Source organism: Lissotriton helveticus, chromosome 1_1 (assembly GCF_964261635.1).
Source record: "Lissotriton helveticus chromosome 1_1, aLisHel1.1, whole genome shotgun sequence".
NCBI classification, from domain to species: Eukaryota; Metazoa; Chordata; class Amphibia; order Caudata; family Salamandridae; genus Lissotriton; species Lissotriton helveticus.
Window position 1 is genome coordinate 1,698,370,462 of NC_136057.1, and position 13,027 is coordinate 1,698,383,488.

General features: G+C 44.8%; 1 protein-coding gene across 5 annotated transcripts in view; it reads left to right on the plus strand.

Annotated features, from left to right (window-relative positions):
* The window catches only part of STAT6 (signal transducer and activator of transcription 6), a 732,055-nt gene that overhangs the window by 355,771 nt on the left and 363,257 nt on the right, over window positions 1–13,027 (plus strand). The window lies entirely within an intron of this gene.

Below are 13,027 nucleotides of genomic sequence, written 5' to 3' on the forward strand. Positions count from 1 at the left end.
ACGTGCTGCCTCTGATGGGCCTGCTCTGTGCAATGGACTGTTGATGCACTTAGCCCCTCTCACGTGCTGCCTCTGATGGGCCTGTTCTGTGCAATGGACTGTTGATGCACTTAGCCCCTCTCACGTGCTGCCTCTGATGGGCCTGCTCTGTGCAATGGACTGTTGATGCACTTAGCCCCTCTCACGTGCTGCCTCTGATGGGCCTGTTCTGTGCAATGGACTGTTGATGCACTTAGCCCCTCTCACGTGCTGCCTCTGATGGGCCTGCTCTGTGCAATGGACTGTTGATGCACTTAGCCCCTCTCACGTGCTGCCTCTGATGTACCTGCTCTGTACTCTACAATGCCCTGTTGATGCTCTGATACTGCATTCTGCCCTCTCGTTACCTGCCTATGATGTACCTGCTCTGTACTGCACAATGCCCTGTTGATGCTCTGATACTGCATACTGCCCTCTCGTTACCTGCCTATGATGTACCTGCTCTGTACTGCACAATGCCCTGTTGATGCTCTGATACTGCATACTGCCCTCTCGTTACCTGCCTATGATGTACCTGCTCTGTACTGCACAATGCCCTGTTGATGCTCTGATACTGCATACTGCCCTCTCGTTACCTGCCTATGATGTACCTGCTCTGTACTGCACAATGCCCTGTTGATGCTCTGATACTGCATACTGCCCTCTCGTTACCTGCCTATGATGTACCTGCTCTGTACTGCACAATGCCCTGTTGATGCTCTGATACTGCATACTGCCCTCTCGTTACCTGCTCTGATGTACCTGCTCTGTACTGCACAATGCCCTGTTGATGCTCTGATACTGCATACTGCCCTCTCGTTGACTGCCAATGATGTAGCTGCTGTGGTGCCCACTTTGCCCATGCTCACGCATACACTGTGATTTAACCCCTATTTTGTACAATAAAGGTAGTCTATCAGGTCTCGTGGTCTGTCGTTGTCATTCCTGCTTGCGTACTACTAATGTGTATTTGTATTTGCTTCTCATCAGTGGTTTCGGTAACATGACACTCCCCCTCCCTACGTCACGTCCCTTACTGGTATTCCCCTGCAGACGGCCAATGGTTTGTGCCTTACCTGCGTCGTCGTCCATGGTGGGCCATGACTAGGACGTGGTGGATCGCGAAGAGCATCGGGAAAGCGTGTAGCGCTGGGTCCATGGTGTTGGTCAGCTTGCGGTGGGTATCTCTGCTATGTCACCTGTCTTCGCAGTGGGGATTCCGCCGTGTTCAGACAGGTTGTTTTTCCGCTGCGGTTTTATGTGTATTTTCCGCCATCTTGATTTGGGGGACGGTCTTCGACGTCAGTACGTACGGCGGGGCATCCGGATGTGTTCCGTCCGCCACGGTCTCGTGTGTAGTTCGGCGGCGGAGCGTGCTATTCCGTCGCGGACGGAAATTTGACACGTTTTCCTATCCTGATATGGCGGACGGAGTATCCGCGGCAGGCGGACACGGAAAAGGCTTTTTCCGCCTACTCCAGGGCCGCGGTGGCTCTTCCGTCCGCCATCCTAATGAGCCCCTATGTGTGGGAGGGTATACTCAGACGTGAGTCCCTTGCTCATTGCACCATCAGGATTCAAGCAAGCCGGGTCGACGAAGGCTGTGATGCCAGAAACCGGTCCCCGGAAGCTTGTTTCCTTCCCAGTATAAGAATTGGCTTGGTAGTTTGGTTTGCCCTGTTCCCATCATGCACTGGGACAGGAAAAGACTAATTTGCATATAGCCAGGTTCTGAGCTGGGATGGTGCAATGAGCTAAAAAACAGGTGATGGATTAAAACCATGATCTCTTGACTTGGAAAGAGTATTCTGCATCATTCAGAAACTCTGTCCATCACCACCCCCTTTTCCAAAATCGATTTTATCCACACTATGTGTGGGAGGGTATACTCAGACGTTAGTCCCTTGCTCATTGCACCATCAGGATTCAAGCAAGCCGGGCCGACGAAGGCTGTGATGCCAGAAACCGGTCCCCGGAAGCTTGTTTCCTTCCCAGTATAAGAATTGGCTTGGTAGTTTGGTTTGCCCTGTTCCCATCATGCACTGGGACAGGAACAGACTAATTTGCATATAGCCAGGTTCTGAGCTGGGATGGTGCAATGAGCTAAAAAACAGGTGATTGATTAAAACCATGATCTCTTGACTGGGTAAGAGTATTCTGCATCATTCAGAAACTCTGCCCATCACCACCCCCTTTTCCAAAATCGATTTTATCCACACTATGTGTGGGAGGGTATACTCAGACGTGAGTCCCTTGCTCATTGCACCATCAGGATTCAAGCAAGCCGGGCCGACGAAGGCTGTGATGCCAGAAACCGGTCCCCGGAAGCTTGTTTCCTTCCCAGTATAAGAATTGGCTTGGTAGTTTGGTTTGCCCTGTTCCCATCATGCACTGGGACAGGAACAGACTAATTTGCATATAGCCAGGTTCTGAGCTGGGATGGTGCAATGAGCTAAAAAACAGGTGATGGATTAAAACCATGATCTCTTGACTTGGTAAGAGTATTCTGCATCATTCAGAAACTCTGTCCATCACCACCCCCTTTTCCAAAATCGATTTTCGCCATCAACACCATTGATTCTCATCGCCGCAAACGCCTTGTGTAGTGAGTTTTGAGACGTGGTTCTTGTTTTCATTCTAAGACGGGCGCCGTATTCCTGTGAGGATTTTCGCGTAGTCCTACTTTTGTTTTTAGAGTTTTACGTGAACTTGAGCGGCGTTTCAGCGTGATGGTGCAAGGTCCCTGCGTTCGAGTTATCAGCACGAGCAAGTTCGGCGTTCAAACAGGTACATTAGGCTGACTTTGTGCTTTAATGTTTGACGAGCGCAGTTTTTCGTATGAAGATCCGTTTTTGACTTAGGTGATATAATCTTTTGTGTATGGTTTGTAGGGAGTGGCTAAGATCATTAACTAGTGAGTTGTACGGAGTAATATGTAGCTCAGACAAAATCTCTTTTTCTTTATTTTCAGAAAGAAGTTTTTCTTTCTTTTAGAAACCCCTCACTCACCACGTAGTGGTGACATGCTTCATCATCGGGCCAACCCAAGCGGCCGAGTGCCACTCGGGTGTGCTTCAACGCCTGCAACTGCAGCGGAGCTGGTTGTTTGTGTTTATGTATAATGAGTGATTTTTAAAAATATCTTTGTGGTATTCCCTATTTTCTATTCTGGATCCACAAGATATGTTAAAAAACACGTGTGATACTAACTGTATGGTTCAATTGACCAAAAGTATCAATATTAAAGTGGGAATATGGTCAACATGTTTCAACCTTAGTAGCTTGTCGCAAGGTCTTCTTCAGGACCAAGTGTGCGAAACGGGAGGTCTACGCACGCTAAGGCGTACCCTTCCCTGATTCGCTAGATTGCCTACTCATATACTCATGAATAGGCACTCTTACAGAATTCTGTGTAAGGTTGGAAACTTCTGAAAAAGAAAAACCGGGAGGGCATGGCATCGTTTATATTCAGACATTTCATGATTTCACATTCCGTATACCCCGGTTATTTTATATATATATACTCCGTGACATATGCCATACATAGTCAGCCTACAGTGGCTAGCTGGCAAATTAGTGCACAGTGCAACATCCAAGATTCACGAGTCTTAGAAGACAGCTGATTGTGGCATGCTGCCTTTTGTGGCATGTAATGATGCGCAGTTATTGTAGGAGTGCTCTTATTCATTATGTATGTGCTCACACACTCTAATTTACGTTTGATTTAACGTGAATCTCATTTGTGCCCTAATCAGTGTCGGGCTTCTTGAAAGCAAGGTGATTTGTGGCTTGCATCACCCCGGTTCATTTTTATCCTGGGCTGGGCAAAGATACAAAACAGAACCATGTGCGAAATCAAGGCGAACCAAAATCGTACGTTAAAACATGTTCCCAAGCACTTACAAGTTGTTACTAACACTAAAGCCTCATGGATACCGTGGAGGGACTGGTTACTGAGGCATTTTTTTGGGCAAAGTATAAGAACTCAGTAAGTATTATTTGCAGAACTCCAAGTTGTCCTTGATTGAGACAGCGGGTTTGGGGTCTGGGGGTCGGGGAAGTGAAGTGCAGCATGCAGCCTTCACTAGTACTTACATTTTACTGCCGTTTCGCCTACCCGTCTACCTACATTCTGGCTCCATCGGATCCCGTCGATAAAACACGCAGCTTGCTCGTTTGTTTAAGAGCAGTGTGTGCCTCTGAAAACGTTTCCGCCCACGTGATCGGCTGAGGGGGCGTGGCGTCAGTTATTTAGGGATCGGGTGCTAAGCTCTATTCACTCCCCGTATGTTGGGGAATGTCTAAAAAATAGCGGATTCTAGGTCCCAAAGTGCTCAAAAAAACACTGTCAAACTTTGTTATACACAGTTGCCCACAGGTACAAGTGTAATCGTGTGGGCTATTTTTTTAAAAAGAGAGAGAGGAGGGACACTAGAAAATTACGTGTGAGAGTCTGTATGTATTTTATATCAATATTAAAACAAGGAGAGGCGTTTAATTTATTGATTGTGCGGTTAAATAAATGTATGATGGTACTACACAGTTGTGTTTATTCATTTCTGTAGATGTATGTGTTGTTTTTACATCTAATATAACATTATGCTGTTCAAAGCTGATCAGTCATGGACCTCTGTTTAGTAGACCCTTATCTTTGTCTCACTGTATTCCAGGGTATATTATCATTTAAGCCAATAGTATTGGTTGAAAGCCTGTACACCCAACGCTGTTTCTTTTCGAAAAGACGTTGTGTAGTGCCTTGGCCTGGATTCACCGTTTCTATGATGGTCCACATCATGTCGTTTGGAGTGTCGTTATTCTTCAGAAAGTGATCAGTCAATTTAGTTGTTGCTTTTTTTAATCTTATCGTGCTTCGGTGTTCACAGATTCTTTGTTTCACCTTTCTGGCCGTCATGCCCACGTACCTTAGATTGCATGGGCAGGTTATAAGGTACACCACATTGGCGCTATTACAATTTGTGTGGGCCCTTTGTGTCCAGACTTTGTTCTCTTGCAAATTCAGTGTCTTTGTAGCTGCCGTCAAATGGCAAACACTACAATTACCGCATGGGTAATGGCCTGTTACTTTAGGGAGGCCCCATGCACTCAGGACTGTTGGTGTATTCTCTTCAAGTGGTCTGGGGCGGGTGTTTACTAAGCTGTCTTTTAGGCTCCTAGCCCTTTTGTATGAAAAAAGGGTTTTTTTCCATTCTAAATTTCCAGTTTTTAGAATACCCCAATGTTTGTTAATAGATTTCGTCACTTGATTTGACAGTGTGTTGTAAGTGGTTACACATGTAAGGGGCAAATCCTGTTCCGGTTTTTCCTGATCCTCTAGGAGGGCCTCTCTTGGCTGGTTCCTTTCCCGTTTCTGGCATTTGTTCAAGATATGGTCTGGGTATCCCCGCTCAGACAGTTTTTTCAGCCAGTTCAGCAGATTGATTCTTGTAGTCGTTCAGTTTACTGCAGTTCCTTCTCAGTCTAAGATACTGGCCGTAGGGTAAATTTTCTTTTAGGGGCCCTAGGATGGAAGCTTTCAAACCTTAAAAGGTTGTTTTTCGCAGTGGGTTTCTTGTATGTCCTTGTCTCTAGGCTGTTTTGTTCCTTCGTGATGACTATGTCCAAGAAGACCATGGTAGCCTTGTCCATGGTGTGTGTAAATCTTAAGTTAGTATCACAAGTGTATAACCAGGTTAAGAATTCGGTTAAGATGATTTCTGGTCCTTGCCAAATGGCAAGGACATCATCAATATACCTTTTCCAGAATGTGATGTGTTCTCTGTAGGGGTTTCGATGGTCAAAAAAGATTTTTTCTTCGAATTCGTGGATGTAAAGTCCCGCCACACTAGGAGCGAAGGTACTTCCCATGGAAGTCCCTCCCACTTGTAAATATAGTTTCCCTTCGAATTCAAAATAGTTGCGTTTAAGTGCTAGGGTGGCACATTTCAGCACAAATTGTTTGAGGGTGTTGTATTCCCACTCAGTTTTTTCAAGTGCTCTGCCGAGTACCTCCACCGTTTCGTCTTGTGGAAGACTGGTGTAGAGGCTCTCGATATCAAAGATAACTAAGATAGTGGTGTCATCAACCTGGATATCTCTCAGGAGGACTAGTAGGTTCTTTGTATTCTTTAGGTAGGTGTTCGTTTTTTGTACCATAGGTTTTAGGAAACAATCACAATATCGTGACAAAGGTTCCAGGAGGGAGCCGATGCCTGACACAATCGGCCTCCCTGGTGGTGGCATCTTATTCTTGTGCATTTCGGGGAGCACGTAAAAGTAAGGGACTTTCTCATCACCAGTTACCAGATACTCCGCTTCCTTTTTGGAAATGTGACCACAAGTTTCAGCAGCTTCAACAAGACATTTTATTTCAAGTTTCAAGTCTTGAGTGGGGTCTGTGGTCAGTGGACTGTAGTTTTTCTTATCAGTAAGCAGGCGGAGGCACTCATCATGATATGCAGTTCTGTCCAGAACCACTACGCAACCGCCCTTATCCGCAGGTTTCATTATGATCTCCTTGCAGTTTTTTAGATCTTCCACTGCCTGCATCTCACTCCTGCTCATGTTGGGAAAATGGTTCTTTGCGGTCATTTTTTCAATATCATTGTATACCGCCTGTTCAAAGGTAATTATCTCAACTGGGACTGCATGAGGAGGAGGGACGAATGTGGATTTATTTCGTAGGTCTGTATCGGTTTGTCTCTCTTCTGTTTGGTTGTTTTTGTCTTTCTCAAAGAAGGCTTTTAATGTTAGCTTTCTGAAAAAACTGGCCAATTCACAGTGTAGGCCAAATTTGTCCACTTTAGTTGTGGGGACAAATCCTAAACCCTTATTAAGCGTTTTCAGTTCAATTTCTGTGAGTTCCCGCGAGGAGATATTTGTTACTAGGTTCTTGTCTATGTTCTGCTGTTGCTTGTCCCTGGTTGTGCTGTTTGGGTTTTGCTCCTTGTGTGGTTGCCCACGCTGTCCTGTTCCTCCCAGTGTACCTGGTTGTTTGTATTTTGCCTTCCCCTTCCCCTCCTGCCTCTCCCTAAAAAAGGCGACCTGTATGTGTTGTGGGGAAAAAAAGGTTGCTGGAATGGTGGTTGCCAGCCAAAACCTGGGAAAGGGTGGGGTGTTTGAAAAGGACCCTGGAAATTAGCCATGTGTGGGGGATTGTAATTTGACCAGTGTTGTTGGGTTCTCCCTCTCCCTCTTTGTTTCATCCTCCCACCACCTGTACTTGAGCCACTACTGGCTGAGGAGTCGTCACTAGATGCGTCTGAGTTCTTATCGCCCTTGGGCGGTGCCACAAAATCAAGGTCAGAGTAGGGGTAGCTTTTCACATAAGAAAAACGTTTTAGATCTTTTTGAAATCTCTGTACTTTTTCTTGGGTCAGGCCTTCTTTATAATCATTGATCTCTTTATTTAACTCATCTAGACGCTTTTTAAACCCAGTGATTGTGGTTTTTATGTGGCTCTCTGTTTGTTGTATTTGCACCATAATTGCCTCTGATAGTCTTACTGCAGACTTAAAAATCAGTACCATCTAGTCGCGGGTGCAGTGCCACGCGATCTGGGCCCAATCTTTCCTATATGTGGGATCATTTAGAAAAATGTGTGGCGCATTCGTGACTAGCAAACCCTTCGGAGCAGTATTATTACTCAGGTATTCCGATAGTATTGTGCCGTGTAAGATTGTCCTAATTCTGTCTTTTTTCATTTCTGACAGTTTTTCCCAGTCTGTGGTTTGGGAAATGGTTTGAGCTATGCTGGAGTCTGCAAAAATAGATGTCTCAGCTAAAATCGCCTCGACCTCTTCATTCGTATATGATAAGCCTTGGTTTTCGCCCATGTTTGATTAAAACTAGTGCCCTCCCAGGAGGGGCTCTCACAGCTGTGCGCTGCCTTAAATCAGAAAAAACAAAGGGAGAGTAAGGGAAAAGACGGAAGAGGAACACTCCCAGTCCCCTTAGTATAAATCTTGAATAACAAAATAGGGAGTCCCCCCAGGATAGAAATCCTAGTGAGTTGTACGGAGTAATATGTAGCTCAGACAAAATTTCTTTGTCTTTATTTTCAGAAATAAGTTTTTCTTTCTTTTAGAAACCCCTCCCTCACCACCTAGTGGTGACATGCTTCATCATCGGGGGCCACCCAAGCGGCCGAGTGGGACTAGGGCTAGGGTTAGACCTTTAATTGGAAGTAGCTACTTAGGACTTCTGGTGTGATTGGTTGTTGGACCAGTTGTGGGACTAAGAGTAGGGTTAGGCTTTCTATTGGAAGTAGGGACTAGGGCTACCTGTACCATTGGCTGCTTGGACTTGGGTTGGGACTAGTGGTAGGGCTAAGGACTTTATTGGACGTAGAGATCAGGGTTTTTGAACTGATTGGGTGCTTGGACTAGGGTTAAGATTGGCTGCAAGGTCCTGGTCTCCTATTGGTTCTAGATGTTAGGGCTAGTGTTGTGATTGGATAGTATTAGGGCTAGGGTTCCCATTAGCTGAAGGGGTCACCTGATTACTAGGGCTACACAAAAGGCCAGGCGTAAGGCGTCTTAGCCCGGGCGTCGAGGCGAAGGGCGGAGAGGACAAGGGTAGTTGCCTGTGTGAGCCTGTTAAGGGCGGAGAGGACAAGGGTAGTTGCCTGTTTGAGCCTGTTAAGGGCGGAGAGGACAAGGGTAGTTGCCTGTTTGAGCCTGTTCGAGACTGGTCGGTACTAGGGTCAGAAATGCTGCCCTTTTTCTCATTTAACAATACCCCGCCCACAACATCCACAACCACAAACAGAGCAACACACTCACACCAAATATACAATCTGTGCCTCTATCAATATATTTAATCTAAATATACTTACCTCCTTTATGTATCTATATACTTTCAATGTACATATGGATCTATATATTTATCACTTCCTTCTAATTTAGCATTTCCAATGCACTAGCCTATTTCTCAGCCTATACTTCGCTCAATATATCTTCTAGCCCAACCTTCATCTCAAACTTCTTTCTACTACTCCTTCTAATGCACTACCCTAGCTCTCATCCTATAGATCTATCAATATATCCTCTACATCCACTCTCTCATTTATCCCAAACCCCATACCACTACTATGATCGCCAAAATAACCCTTTCTAGACTCTCTCCTGCTCTACCCCTCCTTGCATCATCTGACACCTCTTTTTACTACACCGATCCCCTAAAACAAACGTTTCTAAACTCTCCCCTCTGACTCCTTCCTTCCAAAACTCCTTTTTACTCATCCAAAAGCCTCTTCCTACTGCTAAGACTTAAAAAAAATCCTTCACTCTTTTATCCCTCCACTATCCTTTTTCAATCAAAATTAACAGACTAACATGTTCACTTCTCAAATTCCATATTCCATATTCAACTATACTAATATACTGCCCAAATAACTGAATAACATATCTACTACTCAAATTACTTCATATTTATACTATACTAATTTTCAACACTAATCCTTTATGGGTTCCCGAGTGGCGTGCTACTCGCCAGAAAAGCGCTTCAACACCCATCAGGGGTAACAAGTGCTATATGAATGCAAATCTTTCTTCCCCTTTTATCCATCCGCTATCCTTCCCACTCCAAGTAACAGACTAATATCCACCACTCAAATTACCTCATATTTCACCATATTAATTCACCACTAATCCCTTATAGGCTCCCTGAATAGCATGCGTCAACAAGCGAGCGATAAATAAATACAAACCTTTGTCCTACTCTATCCTTCTGCTATCATTCCAAATCCAAATAACTGACTAACCTATCCACCACTTAAAATGTACTTGCATGTTTCACTATACTAATTCAACACTAATCCGCTATGGGTCCCGAAGTAGCGTGCTACCCGCCGAAAAAGCGCTTCGACGCCTCATCAGGGGTAGTAAGCGCTATATAAATGCAATTACAATACAATACAATACAATTTACTTCGAGCTTTCTTGGATGATGGTGGTGGGATGGCTGCAGCTACTGATAGACCATAAAGCCGCAAAGCGGTCTTGCAATCTAGCAGTCCATGTACGAATTTCAGGTTTCGCAATGAAATGTTTCTGGTCAATCGAGGGCAAGCACGCAAATACAGTAGAGAATTAACCAAACTATCCATTAGTCAGGAAATTAGATTTCACTCATCATTTTCCCATGCTTCTGCCAGCAGTAATTTGGGGAATGGTTTCGTAAGACACCGGTTATTCAATGCTTTTCTTGATCTGGCCTTTAACTTAGAGATGGAAGCTGAATTGGGAGAGTTAGGGATATGCTCTTTCCCATTAAATCCACAATAGTGCATTAGTGCCTGGCACAATTTCACAGTGATAACAGAGGCACCACCACGCTTCGCTGTAGGGTTTGCTGCTAAGAACACCCCTTCCCAAACCTCCTTCTACCTAATTAGTGCAACATTAGTGACCCTGAACGATTGGCGAAAGAAGCGATGACATGCTGGGAAAGTGTTGCCGCGCTGAACGTCAATAAAATAATCGCCTGGGAGTCCTTTCTGAAAACCTTTGGCCTAATGAATATCAAATCCAACTTCATTAAAGAAACCGACGTACGAACAAGCCAAAAAATATTTGCCCGGCCGACTAGTAACCCAAAAAAATATTCTCAGACTCCTCTAACTTCCAATTTAAGGGTAATAAAAACTGCTATTAACAGAACACTTCACGAGCTGCGGAAAGATGGGAGTCACAACAACTTAATGACCTAATTGAGATCACTAAAGTGTAATAAGAACAAAATCCTGTGGCGAATCAAGCAGGAATCCACCGAAAAAACTTGGGCTAAACTGCTCCATGACTCAAAAAACAATAACAGTGCAAGATTCTTGAAAACTGTTAATAAAATAGAGAATCCAAACACCCCTGGAGTGAACTCCCACATCACTGGGGTCACTTGCGTAAATCATCTGATGAAACACTTTAATGACGAAGTGTCAGGCAAAGGCCATCGAAGTCCAGAGTTTGGCCAGGCGAACCCAACGGCCCTAAAACCTCTAGCCGAGGAATCCAACTTTCCAGGCTCGATTGTGCAGTTGAAGGGTCGAATTGCGAAAGGACGGAAGGAGGGAGCCCCAGGCCCAAATGGAATCCCTCCCATCCTTTACAAGCAAGATCCAACTTACTGGGCCGAACAATTGCTCTGGCTCTTTGTAGAAATCTGGAAGGCTGAGCAATTTCCGTCCTCCTGGAAGGGTTCAATAATTGCACCAATCTACAAAAAAGGCAACAAGAGCGAGGCTAAGAACTACAGGCTCATAGCCCTTATAGATATAGATGCCAAATATTTTTCGGGGCTTCTCTTAGAAGAACTAATTGTTTGGGCGTAAAGCAAAAAATTAATCCCTATTAATCAGACTGGATTTCAAAAAAACGTAGGGGCCACGACAAACATTCTAGCCCTCTCCCTGCTGATAGATGCTACAATCAAACTCAAAAAACCATTATATGTGTGCTACATCGATTTCTCAGCCGCATTTGACAGCATTGATAGAGGAAAACTGTGGGCAAAGCTTTCAAAGTGGGAGGTTGATCCCAAATTACTGAATCTATTGATTTTACTGCATATAGATACCTGGATCCAAATAAAATTGGGGGCCGGCAACTGTCTATCAAAAGAAATACCGACTACAAAAGGGTTGAAACAGGGGTGCGTCCTCGCACCGACCCTATTCAACCTTTTCATGTCTGATCTTTCCAAAGATCTGGATAACTGTAACCATCACGCCCCAAAGTTAGGGGGTTTTACGCTGTCCAATTTACTATATGCGGATGATTTGATACTAATCAGCCAAACTCCAATAGGCCTGCAACATCTTATTAACACAACAAGTACATTTTCCGAAAAGAACGGGCTAAGCATAAATGCAGAAAAATCAAAGGTGTTGGTATTAAACCAAAAATCAAAAAAGCAAGTATTTCAATGGTCTCTTCATGACCATAAAGTGGAAACAGTTAAAGAATACAAATATCTGGGGATAATTTTTGACTCAAAAGGCTCATTCCAGCGACAAGAAACATCAATAAAGAACAGAGGGATTTCTCTTGCCATTGCATTAAAAAGCATTAAAAACAAAATAGCGGGCCCAAATTTAATCCCCTTGCTGGACATACTTCATGCAAAACTGCTGCCTTCGATAACATACGGCAGTGAATGCATGAGAGGGAGAGATGAGGTCACCTTAGATAACGTGGTAAGCAAAACACTGCGAATACTTTTCACGCTCCCTCCACACACCTCTCCAGCACAGTTAAGGCTGGAGTGCGGCTTACAGAAGCAGCAAATTGCACGAAAGGGGTGCATACGCAAAATGCTGGCATAAAGTAAGGAACGCTGAAATAGGCTCTCTGAATGCCCATCTTTGGAAAGAGCTAGAAACAAACAAAGACTCCCCTGCAATGGTCTTCCTCCAAGAAGCTATGAACTCCCTTGCGCTAAAAGACCTTTGGGACTCGAGTTGTTCACACAAATGCTTTAACGCCCTCAGCGCGGTGCGAATTTTCGCGCTGTGCTAAAGGTTCTAATGAGCCTACCGGCTCATGACGGAACGGTTCCGTCATGAGCACATGCCAACCGACGCTCATGACGGAACCGTTCCGTCATGAGCATCGAAGGGGTTAAGCTCCTTGTCAACAAATCTGTGAAAATAATCTCCTTGGAAGAAGACAAAGCAGCACTAACCAGGAGGTCCCATGGGTGGTTCGTGATTCAAGGCTACACCAGCGCCTTACCACAGACATACCTCAGCACCGGCTTCTCAAGGAAGGCGAAGGAAGACTTTATGCGGTTGAGGATGGGGGTAATCCCATCAAAAGAACATCTCCCCCCGTGGAAACGCCTGGAGTCCAACCTAAGTGTAGGCTCTGTGATAACCCAAAGGACGATGTTCTGCACTTGTTATGTAGCTGCAAGGCTTTAGATAGAGCCAGAAGGAGCCAATTAACACAGCTCTGGAACCAAAGTTGTGTGCGAACTCGTCGTCAAGCTCTGCTGATTAGCTTCCAGGGAGAAG